Raw genomic sequence first — 19,535 nt, forward strand, 5'->3', positions numbered from 1 at the left:
TACAAGACGGCAGGTTAAACCCAAACATATCAATAATTACAGTAAATGTAAATGAACTCAACAGTCCACTTAGAGGAAAAAAATTGTCAACAACACAAAAAAGCAAAACCCAACTATGTTGTTTATAAAAAAAAAAGCACTTTAAATACAAAGATACAGGCAAATTGAAAGTAAAAATGTGGAAAAAATATAAAATCCACACGCTAAATATAGGAATGCAGTATGGCTCTATTAGTATCTGATGATGTAGACTTCAAGGCAAACAGGATAACTGGAGACGAACAGGGTTACTTCATGATGATAAAAGGGTCAGATACATCAAGAAGATATAATAATATTAAATTTGTAGCATCTAACAGAACTATAAAATATCTGAAGCAAAAATTAACCAAAGAAATCAGTAAGAATATGGAATATATGAATAACATTATCAACTAACTTTACCTTTTTTTTAAAGATCAGGTAGGTTTCATTCCCCTGAGACTTTATTCTCCTCCTACCATTATAGTCATTTGAAAACTATGCCAAAAAATTAACACTGCCAGTATGGTAAGCCATCCTACGGCTATTTGCTGAATGGACTTGAATTGTTCAAATCAATTAACTCCAGCAAATAAGCTCTTTTTCCAAAGTCACTATGATGTTAAGTAATATCAAGGACTCTTGTCCTGAACAGCTGGTGCCCCTGGTTCCCTTTTTTTTTTTGGTTCTTTTGTTTTTTAACAGTCTGAAATAAAATTCATATATGATACAATTCATTTAAAGTGTACATAAAAATCAATGGTTTTAGTATATTCAAGAGCTGTGCAACCATCACCACCATCAATTTTAAAACATCTTCATTATCCCATACCCTTTAGCATTCACCTCCCATATCCCCAATACCCCCATTCCCAACCCTAGGCTACCGCTTACTTACTTCCTAGCTCTATATTTGCCTGTTCTAGATATTTCCTAAAAATAGGGTTATACAATATGTGGTTTTACATGACTGGCTTCTTTCACTTAGCATAAAGTTTTCAAGGTTCATCCATGTTGTAGCCATGTACCAGTAGCTCATTACTTTTCATTGCCAAAAATATTCCATTGAATAGACCATATTTGTTTTACCCATCCATCAGCTGATGGACATCTGGTTTATTTCTTTATTTCCACTTTGGGGCTATATGAATAATGTTCCAGTGAACATTCACAGGCAAGATTTTTTGTAGACACATATTTCATTTATCTTGGGTATATACTGGGAAGTCAAATTACTGGGTCATATGCTAACTCTATGGTTAATCATTTCAGGAAGTGTCAAACTGTTTCCAAAACAACAACTTTATATTCCCACTAGAAATTGAGGGCCCTACCTTCTCCACATCTGGACCACACGTTAGTTTTATTAACCACCCCAGTGAAAAGTGCAGTGATTTCTCATAGTTCTGATGTGCATTTTTCTGACAAGTAAGGATGAGCATCTTTTTATGTGCTTATTGGCTAGTTGCATATCTTTAGAGAAATGTTTATTCGGATTGTTGGCATAATTTTTAAGTAGATTGCCTTTTTATCATTGAGTTGTATGAGTTCTTTATATATTCTATATATATATTAGATAGCTGATTTGCAAACATTTTCCATTTTCTCCCATCCTGTGGGTTGTCTCTCACTCTCATTATGTTATCCTTTAAAGCATAAACATTTTTAGTTTTCATGAAATTCAATTTATTAATTTTGTTCTTTCATTATTTGTGCTTTTGATATCATATCTAAGAAACCATTGCCTAATCCAAGGTCATGAAGATTTACACTTCTGCTTTTCTCTTAAGAGTTCTATTTTTACCTTGTCTGTTTATGTGTTGATCCATATTGAGTTCATTTCTCTATGTGATATGAAGGCCTAACTTCATTGTTTTGCATGTGGGTATTCCCAAATTGACACAGATAACTACACCCAATACCTTTACAATATATATTCTTTACAAGGAATACTCCAAAGAATAGATTATATACATGCCATAAAACAGATCTCAACACATTAAAAAGGATTGAAATAACACAGAGTATTAGCTTAAAAATTAGTAACAAGATATTCAGAGAATCCCCCAAATAGTTGGAGATTAAGCAATACATTTACAAACAAAACACAGATCAAAGAAATCACAAGGGAAATTAGAAAATATTTCTAATTGTATGATAATAAAAACTCAACATGTTTAAAGAGAAAGCTATAGCTTTAAGTGTTTATATTAGAAAAAAAAATTTTGAAAATCTAAGCCTTTATCTTAAAAACTAGAAAAAGAAGAGCAAGTTAAAGTAATATCAAAGGGAATATTTAGTGTGAAAAAAGTGTACACTTGAGAATATACAGACTAGTAGAAAATAATCCAGAAGAATTTAGTTACTTTGGGGTAATGAAAGAGAAATAATATTTTACCTTTCATATACTTTTTGATATTTAAGATTTTTTTCTCAGTTGAAGATATGTTACTTTTTATGTATGGTAAGAACATAGCAATGTTAGCACTGAAAGAATTTTTAAATAATCTAGAATAAATACCAAGTGTGTGCCATGTTAGACACAACTTTGAAAATAATTCCATTCATGTGTTCCAAGAGGGAGAGAAAATTTCTCAATTAAGACAGACATAAGAGACATATCAGTCAAAAGCAATGAGTGAACCTTGTCTGAATCCTGATTAAAGCAAACCAATTGTTAAAAAAAAAATTATAAGACCAAAGGGAAAATCTTAACACTAACTGGATATTTTATGTTCCTAAAGGAATTTTTTAATTTTTAGGCATGAGAATGGAATGGTTATTTTTTTTAAGTCTTCATGTTTTAGAGATACATATTAATCATTTCCGTATCTACTACGTACTAATACATACATATCACTTATATAATCATTTTTAAATGATTGGATGATATGATGTCTAGGATATACTTCAACATAATCCAACAGTACAGAGTGGGAAAACGAGCCAGCAAAGGTATAGAAGAAATAAGATTCATCATGTGATGATAAACTACAGAAACTAGGTGATGATACATGCGGTACATTATACTGGTCTTTCTATTTTGGTATATATTTGAAAAATTCTTTAATAAAAAGATTTCGGGTTATAAAAGAACAAAAAGTAATGAAAGGCAGTTCATTAGGCAATTAGTGTGAAGTTTGGGTAACAATGCATTGACGGGTGTTGTCCTTGACCATTCAGGCTGCTGTAACAAAAATACCATACACTAGGTGTAAGTGACAAACATTTATTTCTCTCAGTTATGGAGGCTGAGGCATCCAAGATCAAGGTGCTGCTAGATTCAGTGTCTTTGAGGGCCCTTTTCCACATTCACATTTTCTCTGTGTCCTCATGGGGCTGAAGGGGCGAGGCAGCTCTATAAGGTCTCTTTGATAAGGACACAGATCCCATACATGAGGGCTCCACCATCATGACCTAATCACCTCCCAAAAGCCCCACCTCTTAAATACCATCATACTGGGGGTTAGGATTTTAACATACGAGTTTGGGGAGACACAAATCTTTCGTCTATAAACAGGTATAAAAATTGTGTTACTGCTCCAGATAGAGCCCTTGAGATACTTGGCAGATTCTATACCATGTGAAATCTCAGCCAGGACTCAAGGACACTGGACAGGACAGTCCAGAGAAATTACATCCAGTTACATTCACATTAGCCTTTTAGTTGTCATTGTTCCATGTTGGACTGGCTTCATGGAAAGGAAGAATACAACAGAATAATCATACTTGAGATTTAGAATACTTAATAAGCAAAGCCACTGAATCTTATGACATAGCAAGAGCATAAGCCAAAGACATGTCATTTGTTGGGTGTGAGAAGGAGAACAGGGTCTTTTTAAAGGAGTAGTTTTAAAAATTAAGTACTTCAAGATAGGGAATAAATTTCCAAATAGAGAGTACATTGTAAAATTTTCCACACTTTTCAGGAAATAAAACAAATGCAATAAACAGACAAGGTGGCAAAAAAGTTATTCTGAGAAATTGAGGATGATGTAATCATCAACTCTTCTGAACCATAAAAATGATCCTTTCCTTTCTGCTAGAGAAGCTATTATCCTCAGCCTAGTTTCCAGAAATAGTAAAATATTAATTTATATTTTTATACTCATATAAATGTTGAAACCTTGGTTTTCACTATATATAAAAACTAAACCCTACTTTACTACTTCAATCCAGGTTTTAGTCAAACACATTAAAAGCATTTTGCCATAGCTATCATAAAAGGCAACAAAGATATTTTCTCCATGGTAATAGGAAGCCTGTCACTTAAAAAGTGCTTCATAAATGACCATAAAATAGAACATTCCTTTTTGTTGGATAATAATTAGCTATTCTGTGACACACACTAAGCTAGACTTAGAATTATAATCTAGTCTGGAGAACCTTCAGTGGTCATTCCTCATTCCCCTCAGTTCAGATAGAAACCCTCTCCTCTATGCTTTCCTATTATCCTGCTTCCTCCACTGAGGACTGTACACCAAGTTTGTCTGTCCCTGCCCAACAGGGGCAAGGGGCTGTACCTTCCTAACCCATCTGTGTGCCCCAGCATTTGCACAGCGCTAGGTACATAAAAGTATCTGGTGAAGGTTCAGTGATGAAAGCATCTCATGCAAAAGAAAAATAGAAAAAGAAACAACCACAGCCATGTCCTAGGTGTCACAGTAGAGTTCTATCCAGCTGCTCTGAGACTACAGAAAAGAACACAACTCCTACCAGATGGAAAGGCAGGGAATCTTTCTGGTGGAGATGTGCTAGGTGTGAGCTACATTTCAAAAGATCAGTAGGAGATAATCTCATGAACAAGGTACTGGGTAAAGAGACAAGGAGGGATGATATTCCAGGTAGAATGCCATCGCAGGACTGAGACATGCAACAGCCACAGTGGTACTAAAGAGCCGAGTCCTAGACAGCGAGAGCTATCAGCAGAATCCAGACTGAGAAACTGCAGAGGTCCTATAACCCAATTTCCCCAACAATCAATTACAAGAAGAAAACAGGGTGGAGGGAGGGCCTGAACCTACAAAATGCTTAAAATTCATTTAGTTTAGAAGGCAAAAGTAAAGTAGAATACTTAAGGGTGCTCATTGCTGTGATGAAATTCTTAAGAAATGCAAAGATGTGGTAAAAGTCTGCTTTTACTGGGGAGGCAGGGTGGCTGGCAAAGTTGTTCTCTGACCTACGTGACAGAAGAATGTTCACCTAGTAATAATTTATTAAAGTAAACATTTCTTTTATGTGGTTTGTTGTATCTATGTTTTATTTTACATTTTAGAAAATTTTTAAATGAAGAACAAAAGACTACACTAAAAGACCTTTCTAAACTCTTGGACACTGATTTTAACAAGTTATTTCAGCAAGCAGGAGACTACCCAACAACTCTGATTAACAGAGACTTCAGGTGGCTGTCTAATGTTGATATTAAATCCAGTAACAGATGAGCCTGGAAAAATACATAGTGTGTTATTCAAACTTAAAATTCAACTTTTTTTTCTGTGGTAGCATAAAAACAAAAGCTGTAAACCATAAAAGTAACAATCTCATTAGGTAAGATTTTTTTCTTTTAATTTTCATTAAGGTATGATTGGTATACACTCTTATGAAGGTTTCACATGAAAAAACAATGTGGTTACTACATCTACCCATATTATCAAGTCCCCACCCAGACCCCAATGCAGTCACTGTCCATCAGTGCAGCAAGATGCCACAGATTCACTATGTGCCTTCTTTGTGCTACACTGTTCTCCCCGTGATCCCCCATACCATGTGTACTAAACATAATACCCCTCAATCCGCTTCTCTCTCCCACCTCACCGCCGTCCCACACCCCTCCCACTTAGTAACCACTAGTTCCTTCTTGGAGTCTCTGAGTCTGCTGCCATTTTGTTCCTTCAGTTTTGCTTCGTTGTTATACTCCACAAATGAGGGAAATCATTTGGCATTTGTCTTTCTCTGCCTGGCTTATTTCACTAAGCATAATGTACTCCAGCTCCATCCATGTTGTTGCAAATGGTAGGATTTGTTTCTTTCTTATAGCTGAATAGTATTCCATTGTGTATATGTACCATATCTTCTTTATCCATTCATCTACTGATGGACACTTAGGTTGCTTCCGTATCTTGGCTATTGTAAAAAGTGCCGTGAAAAACATAGGGGTGCATATGTCTTTTTGAATCTGAGAAGTTGTATTCTTTGGGTAGATTCCAAGGAGTGGGATTCCCAGGTCAAATGGTATTTCTATTTTTAGTTTTTTGAGGAACCTCCATATTGCTTTCCACAATGGTTGAACTAGCTTGCATTCCCACCAGCAGTGTAGGAGGGTTCCCTTTTCTCCACATCCTCACCAGCATTTGTTGTTCTTAGTCTTTTCAATGCTGGCCTTCCTTACTGCTGTGAGGTGATATCTCATTGTGGTTTTAATTTGCATTTCCCTGATGATTAGTGAGATGGAGCATCTTTTCATGTGTCTGTTGGCCATCTGAATTTCTTCTTTGGAAAACTGTCTCTTCATATCCTCTGCCAACTTGTTAATCAGGTTATTTGCTTTTTGGTTGTTGAAGCATATAAGTTCTTTATATATTTTGGATGTTAACCCCGTGTCAGATATGTCATTTACAAATATATTCTCCCATACTGTAGGATGCCTTTTTGTTCTGTTGATGGTGTTCTTTGCCATACAGAAACTTTTTAGTTTGATGTAGTCCCATGGGTTCATTTTTGTTTTCCTTTACCTTTCTCAAGGAGATGCGTTCAGGAAGAAGTTGCTCATGCTTATATTCAGGAGATGTTTGCCTATGTTGTCTTCTAAGAGTTTTATGGTTTCACGACTTACCTTCAAGTCTTTAAAACATTTCGAGTTTACTTTTGTGTATGGGGTTAAACAATAATCTAGTTTCATTCTCTTGCATGTAGCTGTGCAGTTTTGCCAACACCAGCTGTTGAAGAGGCTGTCATTTCCCCACTGTATGTCCATAGCTCCTTTATCATATATTAATTGACCATATATGTTTGGGTTAATATCAGGTCTCTCTAGTCTGTTCCATTCGTCTATGGGTCTGTTCTTGTGCCAGTACCAAATTGTCTTGATTACTGTGGCTTTGTAGTAAAGCTTGAAGTTGGGGAGCATAATTCCCCCTGCTTTATTCTTCCTTCTCAGGATTGCTTTGGCTATTCATGGTCTTTTGTGGTCCCTCATGAATTTTAGGACGATTATCTCTAGCTCGTTGAAGAATGCTGTTGGTATTTTTATAGGAATTGCATTGAATCTATACATTGCTTTAGGCAGGATGGCAATTTTGACAATATTAATTCTACCTAACCATGAGCATGGGATGTGTTTCCATTTATTGGTATCTTCTTTCATTTCTCTCATGAGTATCTTGTACTTTTAAGAGTACAGATCTTTCACTTCCTTGGTTAGGTTTATTCCTAGGTATTTTATTTTTTTTGATGCAATTGTGAATTGAATTATTTTCCTGATTTCTCTCTCTGCTAGTTCATTGTTAGTGTATAGGAATGCCACAGATTTCTGTGTATTAATTTTGTATCCTGCTGAATCCAGATATTAGATCTAGTAGTTTTGGAGAGTTTTTAATGTACAATATCATGTCATCTGCAAACAGGGACTGTTTAACTTCTTCCTTGCCAATCTAGATGCCTTTTATTTCTTTGTGTTATCTGATTGCCGTGGCAAGGACCTCCAGTACTATGTTGAATAGAACTGGGGAGAGTGGGCATCCCTGTCTTGTTCCCAATCTTTAAGGAAAAGCTTTCAGCTTCTCACTGTTAAGTATAATGTTTGCTGTGGGTTTGTCATATATGGCCTTTATTATGTTGAGGTACTTGCCCTTTATACCCATTTTGTTGAGAGTTTTTATCATGAATGGATGTTGAATTTTGTCCAATGCTTTTTCAGCATCTATGGAGATAATTATGTGGTTTTTGTCCTTCTTTTGGTTGATGTAGTGGATGATGTTGATGGATTTTCGAATGTTGTACCATCCTTGCATCCCTGGAATAAATCCTACCTGATTATGATAGATGATCTTTTTTATGTTATTTTTTAATTTAGTTCACTAATATTTTGTTGAGTATTTTGGCATCTATGTTCATAAGGGATATTGTTCTGTAATTTTCTTTTTTTGTAGTGTCTTTGCCTGGTTTTGGTATTAGAGTGATGCTGGCCTCATAGAATGAGTTTGGGAGTATTCCTTCGTCTTCTATTTTTTGGAAAACTTTAATGAGAATGGGTATTAGGTCTTCACTAAATGTTTGATAAAATTCAGCAGTGAGGCCATCTGGTCCAGGGGTTTTGTTCTTAGGTAGTTTTTTGATTACCAGTTCAATTTCACTTCTGGTAATTGGTCTGTTCAGATTTTCTGTTTCTTCCTTGGTCAGCCTTGGAAGGTTGTATTTTTCTAGAAAGTTGTACATTCTAGGTTTGTTAGCATATAATTTTTCATAGTATTCTCTCATAATTCCTTGTATTTCTGTGGTGTCCATAGTGATTTTTCCTTTCTCATTTCTGACTCTGTTTATGGGTGTAGACTCTTTTTTTTCTTGATACAGCTGGCTAGGGGTTAATCTATTTTGTTTATTTTCTCAAAGAACCAGCTCTTGCTTTCATTGATTATTTCTGTTTTATTCTTCTCGATTTTATTTATTTCTGCTCCAAACTTTATTATGTCCCTCCTTCTACTGATTTTGGGCCTCATTTTCTTCTTCTTTTTCTAGTTTCATTAATTGTGAGTTTAGACTGCTTATATGGGATTGTTCTTCTTTCCTGAGGTAGGCCTGTATTGCAATATACTTTCCTGTCAGCATGGCCTTGGCTGCGTTCCACACATTTTGCGGGGTTGAATTATTGTTGTCATTTGTCTCCATATATTGCTTTATCTCTGTTTTTATTTGGCCATTGATCCATTGGTTATTTAGGTGCACGTTGTGAAGCCTCCATGTGTTTGTGGGATTTTTCATTTTATTTCTGTAATTTGTTTCTAGTTTCATACCTTTGTGGTCTGAGAAACTGGTTGGTACAATTTCAATCTTTTTGAATTTACTGAGGCTCTTTTTGTGGTCTAGTATATGATCTATTCTTGAAAATGTTCCATGTGGACTTGAGAAGAATGTGTATTCTGCTGCTTTTGGGTGTACAGTTCTATAGATGTCTGTTAGGTCCATCTGTTCAGTGCCTCTGTGTCCTTACTTATTTTCTGTCTGGTCGATCTGTCCTTCAGAGTGAATGGAGTGTTGAAGTCTCCTAGAATGAATGCATTGCATTCTATTTCCCCTTTTAATTCAGTTCCTATTTGTGTTACATCTGTAGGTGCTCCTGTGTTATGAGCATAGGTATTTATAATGGTTATATCTTCCTGTTGGACTGACTTCTTTATCATTATATAATGTCCTTCTTTGTCTCTTGTGACTTTCTTTGTTTTGAAGTCTATTTTGTCTGATACAGTACTGAAACTCCTGCTTTTTTCTCCCTATTAGTTGCATGAAATATCTTTTTCCATCCCTTCACTTTTAGTATGTGTATGTCTTTGGGTTTAAAGTGAGTCTCTTGTAAGCAGCATCTTGTAAACATCATGTTTTTTTTATCCTTTCAGTGACTCTCTGTCTTTTGATTGGTGCATTCAGACCATTTATATTCAGGGTGATTATCAATAGGTATGTACTTATTGTCATTGCAGACTTTAGATTCATAGTTACCAAAGGTTCAAGGTTAACTTCCTTATTATCTGAGTCTAACTTAACTCACTTAGCATGTTATTACAAACACAATCTAAAGGTTCTTTTCTTTTTCTCCTCCCTTTTCTTCCTCCTCCATTCTTTATATATTAGGTATCATATTCTGTAGTCATTGTTTATCCCTGATTGACTTTCGGGATAGCTAATTTAATTTTACATTTGCTTAGTAATTAGCAAATTAGTTCTACTTTCTATACTGTGGTTTTATTACCTCTAGTTACAGCTATTAAACCTTAGGAACACTTCCATCTATAGCTGTCCCTCCAAAATACACTGAAGAGATGGTTTGTGGGAGGTAAATTCTCTCAGCTTTTGCTTATCTGAAAATTGTTTAATCCCTCCTTCAAATTTAAATGATAATCTTGTCGAATAACGTAATCTTGGTTCCAGGCCCTTCTGCTTCATTGCATTAAATACATCATGCCACTCCCTTCTGGCCTGTAAGGTTTCTACTGAGAAGTCTGATGTTAGCCTGATGGGCTTTCCTTTGTATATGATCTTATTTCTCTCTCTGGTTGCTTTTAATAGTCTGTCCTTCTCCTTGATCTTTGCCATTTTAATTACTATGTGTCTTGGTGTTGTCTTCCTTGGGTCTCTTGTGTTGGGAGGTCTGTGCACCTCCATGGCTTGAGAGACTATCTCCTTCCCCAGATTGGGAAAATTTTCAGCAATTACCTCCTCAAAGACACTTTCTATCCCTTTCTCTCACTCTTCTTCTTCTGGTACCCCTATAATGCAAATATCGTTCCATTTGGATTGGTCACACAGTTCTCTCAATATTCTTTCATTCTTAGAGATCTTTTATTCTTTCTGTGCCTCAGCTTCTTTGTATTCCTCTTCTCTGGTTTCTATTTCATTTATTGTCTCCTCCACCATATCCAGTCTGCTTTTAATACCCTCCATCGTGCTCTTCAATGACTGGATCTCCAACTGGAATTCATTCCTGAGTTCTTGAATATCTTTCCTACCTCCATGAGCATGTTAACGATTTTAATTTTGAACTCCCTTTCAGGAAGAGTCATTAGGTCCATATCATCTTTCTCTGGGGTTATATTTAATTTTACTCTGAACCAGGTTCCTTTGGCATTTCATATTTGTGTATGGCGCCCTCTAGTGTCCAGAAGTTCTACTCTCTGGAGCTGCTTAGCCCCTGGAGCAATGTCGGGGGTCACAGGGGAGTGGGATTGGTGCCTGGGGGAAGGAAAGAGCTGTTTCTTGCTTCCCGGCTGCTATCCTGTCTCCACTGCCTGAACTATTGGGCCGAGCACACAGGTATAATCCTCTATGCTTTGCATTTGTAGTTGCTGTAGACAGATCTTCCCTCTCACTTGCCTAACGCCAGGGCAGGGTTTGCTGGTTTGTGAGCCAGGTGGGGCTGGCCGGGAGAAAGGCTCAGTAGGCTGCGTATCATGGAGGGGGTCTTTGGAGCTGTGTAGCCAGCCAGGGAGCTGGAGCACCTGAAGACTGTGAAAGCTCCCAACCTGGTGGGCAGAGTGCACCCGGACAATTTTGTCTACCTGTCCTTTCTCCTGAACAGGAAGCTCTGTGCAATCCTTGCCTCTTTAGCAGCCCTCTTGCTAAGGGCTTCCTTGTTAGGAAGCCTCTCAGACTGCCCACCTTTCTTTTTTCCCAGAGCAGCCGGAAATGGATCCCTGCTTTCTGGAAGTGGCTGGAATCTCAGTTTCTTCAGGAATTCTGCCAGTCTTAGCTTTCCAATCCCCTAATTATGAGTGTATCATGAAAGCACCATGAAATGTAGGTTTGTGTTCCCAGAGCAGATCTCCAGAATTAGATATTCAACAGTCCCAGGTCTCCACTCCTTCCCCACTCCTTTTCTCTTCCTCCAGCTGGTGAGATGGGGTGGGGGAAGGGCTTGGGTCCCACCAGGCCACAGCTTTGGTATGTTACCCTGTTCAGTGAGTTCTGCTCTTTTCTCCAGGTATATGCAGTCTGGCACAGTCCACTTTCCTATTGTTTTTTCAGGATTAGTTGTATTAATTATATTTTTGTATTATATGCAGTTTTAGGAGGAAACCTCTGTCTCACCTCTCATGCTGCCATCTTTAATCCTTTCTCTAGATAATATCTTAGTCAATTAGTCCCATCATTATACGATTACATCTTAAATTCCATCTACAAACTCCATGAGAAACAGCTGTGTTTTAATACCATGTGACCCAGGAATTCCACTTCTAGGAATTTACCCTAAGAATACAGCAGCCCAGTTTGAAAAAGACAGATGCACCCTATGTTTATCGCATACAATAGCCAAGAAATGGAAGCAACCTAAGGGTCCATCAGTAGATGAATGGATAAAGAAGATATGGTACATATACACAATGGAATATTATTCAGCCATAAGAAGAAAACAAATCCTAACATTTGCAACAACCTGGATGGAGCTAGAGGGTATTATGCTCAGTGAAATAAGCCAGGCGGAGAAAGACAAATACCAAATGATTTCACTCATATGTGGAGTATAAGAACAAAGAAAAAACTGAAGGAACAAAATGGCAGCAGACTCACAGAACCCAAGAATGGACTAACAGTCACCAAAGGGAAAGGGACTGGGGAGGATAGGTAGTAAGGGAAGGAAAAGGGGGGAAAAAGTAAAGGGGCATTATGATTAGCATGTATAATGTGGGGGGAGGCATTGGGAGGACTGTGCAACATGGAAAAGACAATAGCGACTCTACAGCATCTTACTACACTGATGGACAGTGACTGTAATGGGGTTTGGGGGGGGACTCGGTGAAAGCCTAGTAAACGTAATGTTCCTCATGTAATTGTAGATTAATGATACCAGAAAAAAAAAAGAAAGAAAAAAAGAAAAACATTAAAAACTATCTTAAGGGGGTGGGGATATAGATGGAATAGGGTGAAGGGGATAAAGAGGTACAATCTACAAATTGTAAATAAGTTAGTCATAGGAATGGAAGGTCATATTCTATAAACCTATAGAATATAAACCTATAGAATATAACCAATAATTTTGTAATATATTGGTATGTTAACGGGGAACTACACATACTGTGGCAAGCTTCTAGAAATGTATATAACTTCGAGTCACTATGTTGTACATCTGAAACCAATATAATAGTGTATCAACTTTATTCCAATAAAAAAGAAAAAAGAAAAGAAAATAGCTGTGTTTTACTTGAAAATCTTCAGAAACAAGTATATACCCAGGCTTTCTAAAATGATTTTAGGTATGTAAGCAGAGGAACAGAAACTCTGATCCCTGGAAGTAAACCACTCAACTGTTCAATTGTTAAGGTCATTAGCACCTGACATGTTTAGTTACACAGTATAACCAAAATTCCAAATATTCTTTCAATGTTACCACCATTGCTCAAAATATTTTGGAATTCCTTTTTTGGAATGTCCTCCAGAATCTGCATCATTTTCTTTTAAGTGTCCTCAAGGATGATAAATCTTAAAATCATAAATACCCAATTTTTTAGAGCTGTAAAGGACTTCCGAGATCATCCAGGGCACCCTCCTCATTTATAAATAAGGAAGTCGACATTTCAAGAAGTTTGTCCTGGTGTAAGAATACAGTTTTGGGAAACAGTCACAGCAGTGTTTCCAAGGACAGTGAATGCATTTATTCATCCATTTAATAAGCATTTATTAATAACAGCTATTTGTAAAATACTGTGCTAAGCAATAGCAAGCACAAAGGAAAATACAACATTGGTGTCTGACCTCAGAAAAGAAGACAGTATTGTTGAGAAGCAGGGCATAGAGAAAATTACTAAACAAGCTCAATACCATAGGTACCATCACAGAAGTACACACAAGCTACCTTTAGAGCTCAGATGGTCATCTAATCCAGCCTGAGAGATGAAGAGTATCCTGGTATCCTGGAAGCAGTGACAACTGAAGGGAAACAAAGGAATCAGCAAAAGACAGTCAGGAGAAGGGAGAGTAGGAACAAAACAAGAACATCCTTACCCAAAGGAGAAAGGGAGAGAAAGCATGGCACATCCAAGGAACATTATGAACTAATTCAGCACAGCTAGCACAGAGAGGTAGGGCACTGTGTGTGCTGTGGGAGATGGCATCATCAGGTAATGGAGGCAGAAGAGGCCAGAGGCTCTGAGTACTATGTTAGGGAGTGTCATAGTGTGAAGAGGGATGAACAAATGAGAATTTCAATATTAATGAAATAGTTGGGATGGAGAAAAGTTGATACATGTGTGAGAAATGAAGGAAACAGAATGAACAGGAATAGATATGAAGATTGAAGGGAAGGAAAGAAGGAAGAAGGAGAGAAAGAAGGGAAGAAGGGAATGAGAAGTCCAGAATGAGTCCCAGTTTCTCTCCACCTTGGATAACTGGGAAATTATTGAAATGGGAAGTACAGGAGGTAGGACAAGTTGGCAAAAGAAGACAAGGTGATACGTTCTCTTGTTACATACTGAGAGTCTGCAGAAATCCAGATAAAGGTATCCAGAAGACAGCTGGTTATACAAATGTGGAGCTCAAAAATGAATTCTATACTCGAAATAGGATTTAGTAATCGTAGCAAACAGTGGCTGCCTTGGGCACACAGGCTGTACCTAACCCACAGAGATCCTCCAGAACTGTGTGCAGCTGACACAAACTAAAGGGAAAAGGTCAAAATCCTGGGAAGCAGCAACATTTAGGGGAGGAGTAGAGTACATAGAATAAGTGGAGTCTGGAAAAGAGTAGTCAGTCCAAGCCACTGCAGAAAGGTGTGTGTATACACACTTAATACCTACACTATACACACACACACACACAAATATAAACAAATTTGGAAACTAAGGGACAAAACTATAATTATTTGCAGATGGTTTCAACTTTCTATTAAAAAGGAAGAGACTAAATTCAATGTGATATACTGGACTGGATACTAGAACAGAAAAAGGAAAAAGTGGTGGACTCCAAATAAAGTCTGTACAGTAATGTACCAGTATCAGTTTTTCTAGTTTTGACAGAAGTGTCACAATTATGTAAGAAGTTAACCTTAGGGAATGCTTGGTGAAGGGTATAGGAGAGCTCTCTGTAAAATCTTTGCAACTCTTCAGTAAATCTAAAATATTCTTAAACAAAAAGTTTTTTTGTTTTTGTTTTTAATGACTGTAGTAACCAGTTTATTACACAGATTAATCATTCTTGAATGTATGAACTCCAGAGGAGCAACTGGGTCTTTAAATATATACACAAGTATTTCCATCAAATGAATTTTCACCCTTACACCCAGATAGACCTAAGCAGTTAAAGAGATAAGAAAAATAAGAGCTATTAGCTATGTATTAACTGAGAAACCACATACAAACCAAAGAATATATATGGAACAGAGAAAGAGGGGCTGAGGAGGAAGGCTGAAGGGGTGGGAAGATGTAAAAGTGTTGGGAACAAAGCCCATCACACTTTATGTACTAATAGTTCCAATTCATTTAAATGTTGACCAGTTAAACTGAGACCTTAAAAAATAGGATGTGGGTAGAGTTTAGTCTGGTTTGTCATAACATTCACCTACAATGTAGGTCCGTTGGAATAAAATGAATACAGAAACAGCCACGAGTTCTTCACCTTGCTTTTCATAACTGTTTTGAGTTTAAAAAGATTCCACTTAAAAATAATCTCCTGCAGGTCAGTGGAGCTTTTCTTCCCCACCCAACCACATACCATACCCACCATCCCTCACCTCGCCGTTATCCAACTTTAAGTCAATAAGGAAAGCTTTTAGTCTCACATTTAGGTTACGCCTGGAGAACTGGCTTGTCACACACACACTTCTCTGCTAGGAGGCAATGTTGGTACAGAAGTATAGTATTTCTAGTTAGTTGTTCCACATATGTACAACACACAGCACTGCTGTATCAGGTAAACGTGCACAGGGCAAGATGACGCGTGGGCTCATAGAAAGCAGTCAAATGAAAATCAAAAGGACCTTCTCTTTCAGAGTTCCCCTATCTTTATTTATAGAGGTTATCCAATAATTTATTTAATTACATAGCATACTTCTGAGTCCATTCCTGAACTATTCTCTTGTACTTTTCTCTGTTTTGTAGATCCGTGCAATCTCAGGCACTACAGGATCGTCTGGATTGGGATCACAGAACAGATGGACAAGAGCACTTTTGAAATAGGTAGTGCTGGAGACCACTGTGATCGCAGAATATCAAGACAAATGCTGCCATTACTGTTAATATTTGGGTCACAAATTCTTGTTGTAAATGCAACCTTAGGTGGTTTGAAGGGGTAATCTGTTGGGAAACGAATTGTCAAGAAAAACACTCCACCCTGACAGGGACCGTCATTTGGCCCCATTATTGTACCTTGCCAATGGAACATACCATCTCCAACAGGACCTGCTGAGCACTGTGCTGGGGGGTCTCATGCCGGGTCATTTAATTCCCCATTCTACGAGGAAGCTGAAGCCTGTGGATTCTCTTCAGAGCCAGGGCGGGGAGCGGGTGGCGGTGGCCCCCGGGGCAGGGACGGGGGTAGGGGAGGGACGGGGGAAGGGGCGAGGGGACGCGAGGCCGCCTCGGTGATGGCGGGTGATCGCGGGTCGGCCGGAGAAGACAGGGCGCTCGGGAGCGCAGTCTGGCGGGATGCCCCTCGGCTCCTGAGCCCGCCGCAGCGGCCACCGCATCACCCGGCGGCGGCCCCTTTACGCGCTGCCGTCCGAGCAGCCGCCGCCACCGCCCTAAAATATTCCTAAATAAAAAGTTTTTAAAAAATGAAAATAAAATACAAATGAACTTGTGGAAATAATTCCGCAAAGCTGCTTGATACAATATATAAAAATCAACTGAGTTTCTGCAACCCACCACAAACTATTAGAACGTGTAATTGAAAAAAAAACAACTCCAGAGATCAGGCGTCACCATTTATTGACTGAGCTTACCTCCTCACCTACATAATGGAAAACACTTGCTACTGCACAGGCTATATAGTGAAGATTAGAGGATAGTAGTCATCGCTCCACATAAATTTTAGTACACAGTAATCAACAAATATGTTGGCCTTCTACTCTACCTGCTTCTTCTCTGTCGCTCTGAGGTTCAAGGAAGTATATAGCAGTTATTATATGAAACCTTGAGCTTGATCAAGGACATGAGCGTATCCAGGAGAGGGCAAGTAGGACCTACAAAGAGAGGGCAGGGGCATCTTTTAAAAATATGTCACTTATGGTGTATATAACATCTTGCCATACTGAGGCTGGTTCTTCACCTACAGCAAATAAATTTATAGCCTCACTATTCTCTAGGAAAATAAACTAAATGTTATTTACTGGAAAGAAGACACAGAACTTGTACAATTTCTCAATCTATTACCCTGTTTATTATTTATTCATTCATTCATTCAAACAAATGGTATCGGTTGTCTCTTATATGTCAGGAACTAATCTAGGAGCTAGAAATGCACCTGTAACCCAGATCTAAATCCACTCTCATGGCAGATGTCCTGGTGGTGCCTGCACCGTGTTTCTCTGTAGTTCAGCCAGCATCAGTATTACTTCTCATTTAAGTAATGTGAAACTGAAGAAAACAGAAACTCTCAATTTGGTACACTAAGATCACTGGAAAGCAATTGTCTAATACACTATATTTCAAGGTTCATTATATCACACATGATGTGTACTCAAGTTCCAGACATCTTAATCTCAGAACACTGCACACGTTTTTATTTCTTACTCATTCAAAATAACCTTTTTAATTTAAAATTGAGTGACGGAGCGTGTCAGCTTTCCAACAGAATTTGAACCATTTTCGAGTTAAAAAATAACGGAGTCAGGTTTAGTAGTTTCCTTGGAACTAAAATTCCTGAGTAACTGACAACTAAATCCCAAGGCATACCCCACTAGTCTCTTTCCTTCTATTATGAATCATCCCATTTAATGCTGCAGACCAGGCACTCAAAACTTTTTAAGGCACACATAACTGACAAAGGAACCTGGGTAACAAAAGAAGCTCATATGCCAAAAATGAAAAACTTTAAATCTTTGTACATGTATGGAGTACTCAACGTAATAATCAAATGAATAACAAAGATCAGCAACCTAAGTTTCCTAAATTTATTTATTCCTTTCTTTTTTGTGTGTGAGCAAAACACAAATATGACTACCACGCTTCACACAGCCCCTCTCATCAAACTTTCATTATTTCCTTTTGTGTATCATTCAAGAACCCCAAAACTACACATTCCATTCTCTTCACAATGCTACTGGCTAGTTAAAGTTTATATATAAGAACATTAGACAGACAGTTCATTAAAATTCTTAGTTACTCCTCAGTTTACACAGATTAGTATTAGACATAATATGAAAGAAAGAAAAATAGAAAGGAAGAGAGGAAAAGATCTTAGAAATTCATGAATTCCATCAGTATTATTCAATCAGGACAGGGCTTTATGAGTCCATTAAATCTTTCTGTGTATCATTTCTTATATGTTCTTATCATATAAGAAATTGTTCTTATCATGGGACTTAAAACTGCCAATGATGACAAAATATTTAAAACAACTTAAAGATAAATGCAATATAATGTCTGAAATGCCAAAACTTTGCCATAATTACTTTAGTTCTAAGCCATACCATTTTATTTCTGCAATAAAAAAAACTGAAAATGTATAGCTGCTTTACGCCAAAGACAGGACTGTTACCAGCAACTTCCATCCATAAAAACCAACAAAAATCAATTTCTCCAATATCTCCTCTACTGGATTTCATACTCCATGACCTAAAATGAAGTGTTTGGGCTAGCTGAGCTATGGAGGAAAGCAAGTGTAACACAAAGCTCCAAAAGCTGTAGATATCAGATGATTCCTGATGCTTATAATAACACAGCTCCTTGTTCAAGAATGGCAATGGCTTTTACGTCTGTACTGGCATCAGACAATTAAGTCTGACTGATAGCAAGAAAAAAGGAAGACTATTTGGCATCTGGTGGCATTCCAGAAACTTCAAGTGTAAAACAGGGTCAAAGCAGATTTAAACAATAGCAAAGATAACTTTAAAAATGGAGAGAAAAGAAAGTTTCTAGTCCCAACACTCATCAGGAAATAGTCACAACAGGTTGATGAGTAGAGACAACACCTTCTCTTACCCTCTCCACAGCTGCCTGGGGCTCCATACAGTATCTTACTATACTTGTGTCAGGGAGAGGACAGAAATGCTCTGCCATCACAGGCATTTCTTGGCCTGCTTTGTGAAGATGGCATAATTGAGGTGGCAAAATTCTGTCAGCCTTTGGCAGGGGCATTTTTCTGGCAAGAATAGTTGCAGTACTGCTGTCTCAGTGATCTGAACTTCAGGACCCCACACTGCCTCCTGGCACAGCACCATGAAGCTGCCTGAGAGCTTTCATAAACACCAGCTCCCACTGCAAAGTCATCAGCCCTAGGTAAGTGTTCAGTGGTCTCTTCTTCCCGGGGGCCAACTGTTAGAAAAATGCTTCTAACAATAATAAGTTGGCCATAAAATAGATTGGTGGATTGGAGAAATAGACTGAGATGGAGAACAGACTGGTAATTGCCAGAGGTGGGGCAGGAATGAGTGTGGCTATAAAAGGCAACCTAAGGAATCCTTGTGATGTTGAAGTGTTCTGTATTTTGCCTGTATCAATATCAACATCCCAGCTGTGATACGTACTATAGTTTTGTAAGATGCTACAGTTGGGAAAAACTGGGTCAGGCTACATGGGATCTCTCATTATCTCTTACAACTGCATGTGAATCTCTATGTACCTCAAAAGAAAGGTCAACCAACTAGTCAAAATCTC

At 37.8% G+C, this 19,535-nt stretch overlaps 1 protein-coding gene and 1 pseudogene across 1 annotated transcript in view; both read right to left on the reverse strand.

Moving 5' to 3' along the window:
- The window catches only part of FGF2 (fibroblast growth factor 2), a 66,927-nt gene that overhangs the window by 21,572 nt on the left and 25,820 nt on the right, over positions 1-19,535 (reverse strand). The window lies entirely within an intron of this gene.
- LOC140849557 (ubiquitin-conjugating enzyme E2 D2 pseudogene) lies at positions 2,459-18,181 on the reverse strand (annotated as a pseudogene).

Source organism: Manis javanica, chromosome 5, assembly GCF_040802235.1.
Source record: "Manis javanica isolate MJ-LG chromosome 5, MJ_LKY, whole genome shotgun sequence".
Lineage (NCBI taxonomy): Eukaryota > Metazoa > Chordata > Mammalia > Pholidota > Manidae > Manis > Manis javanica.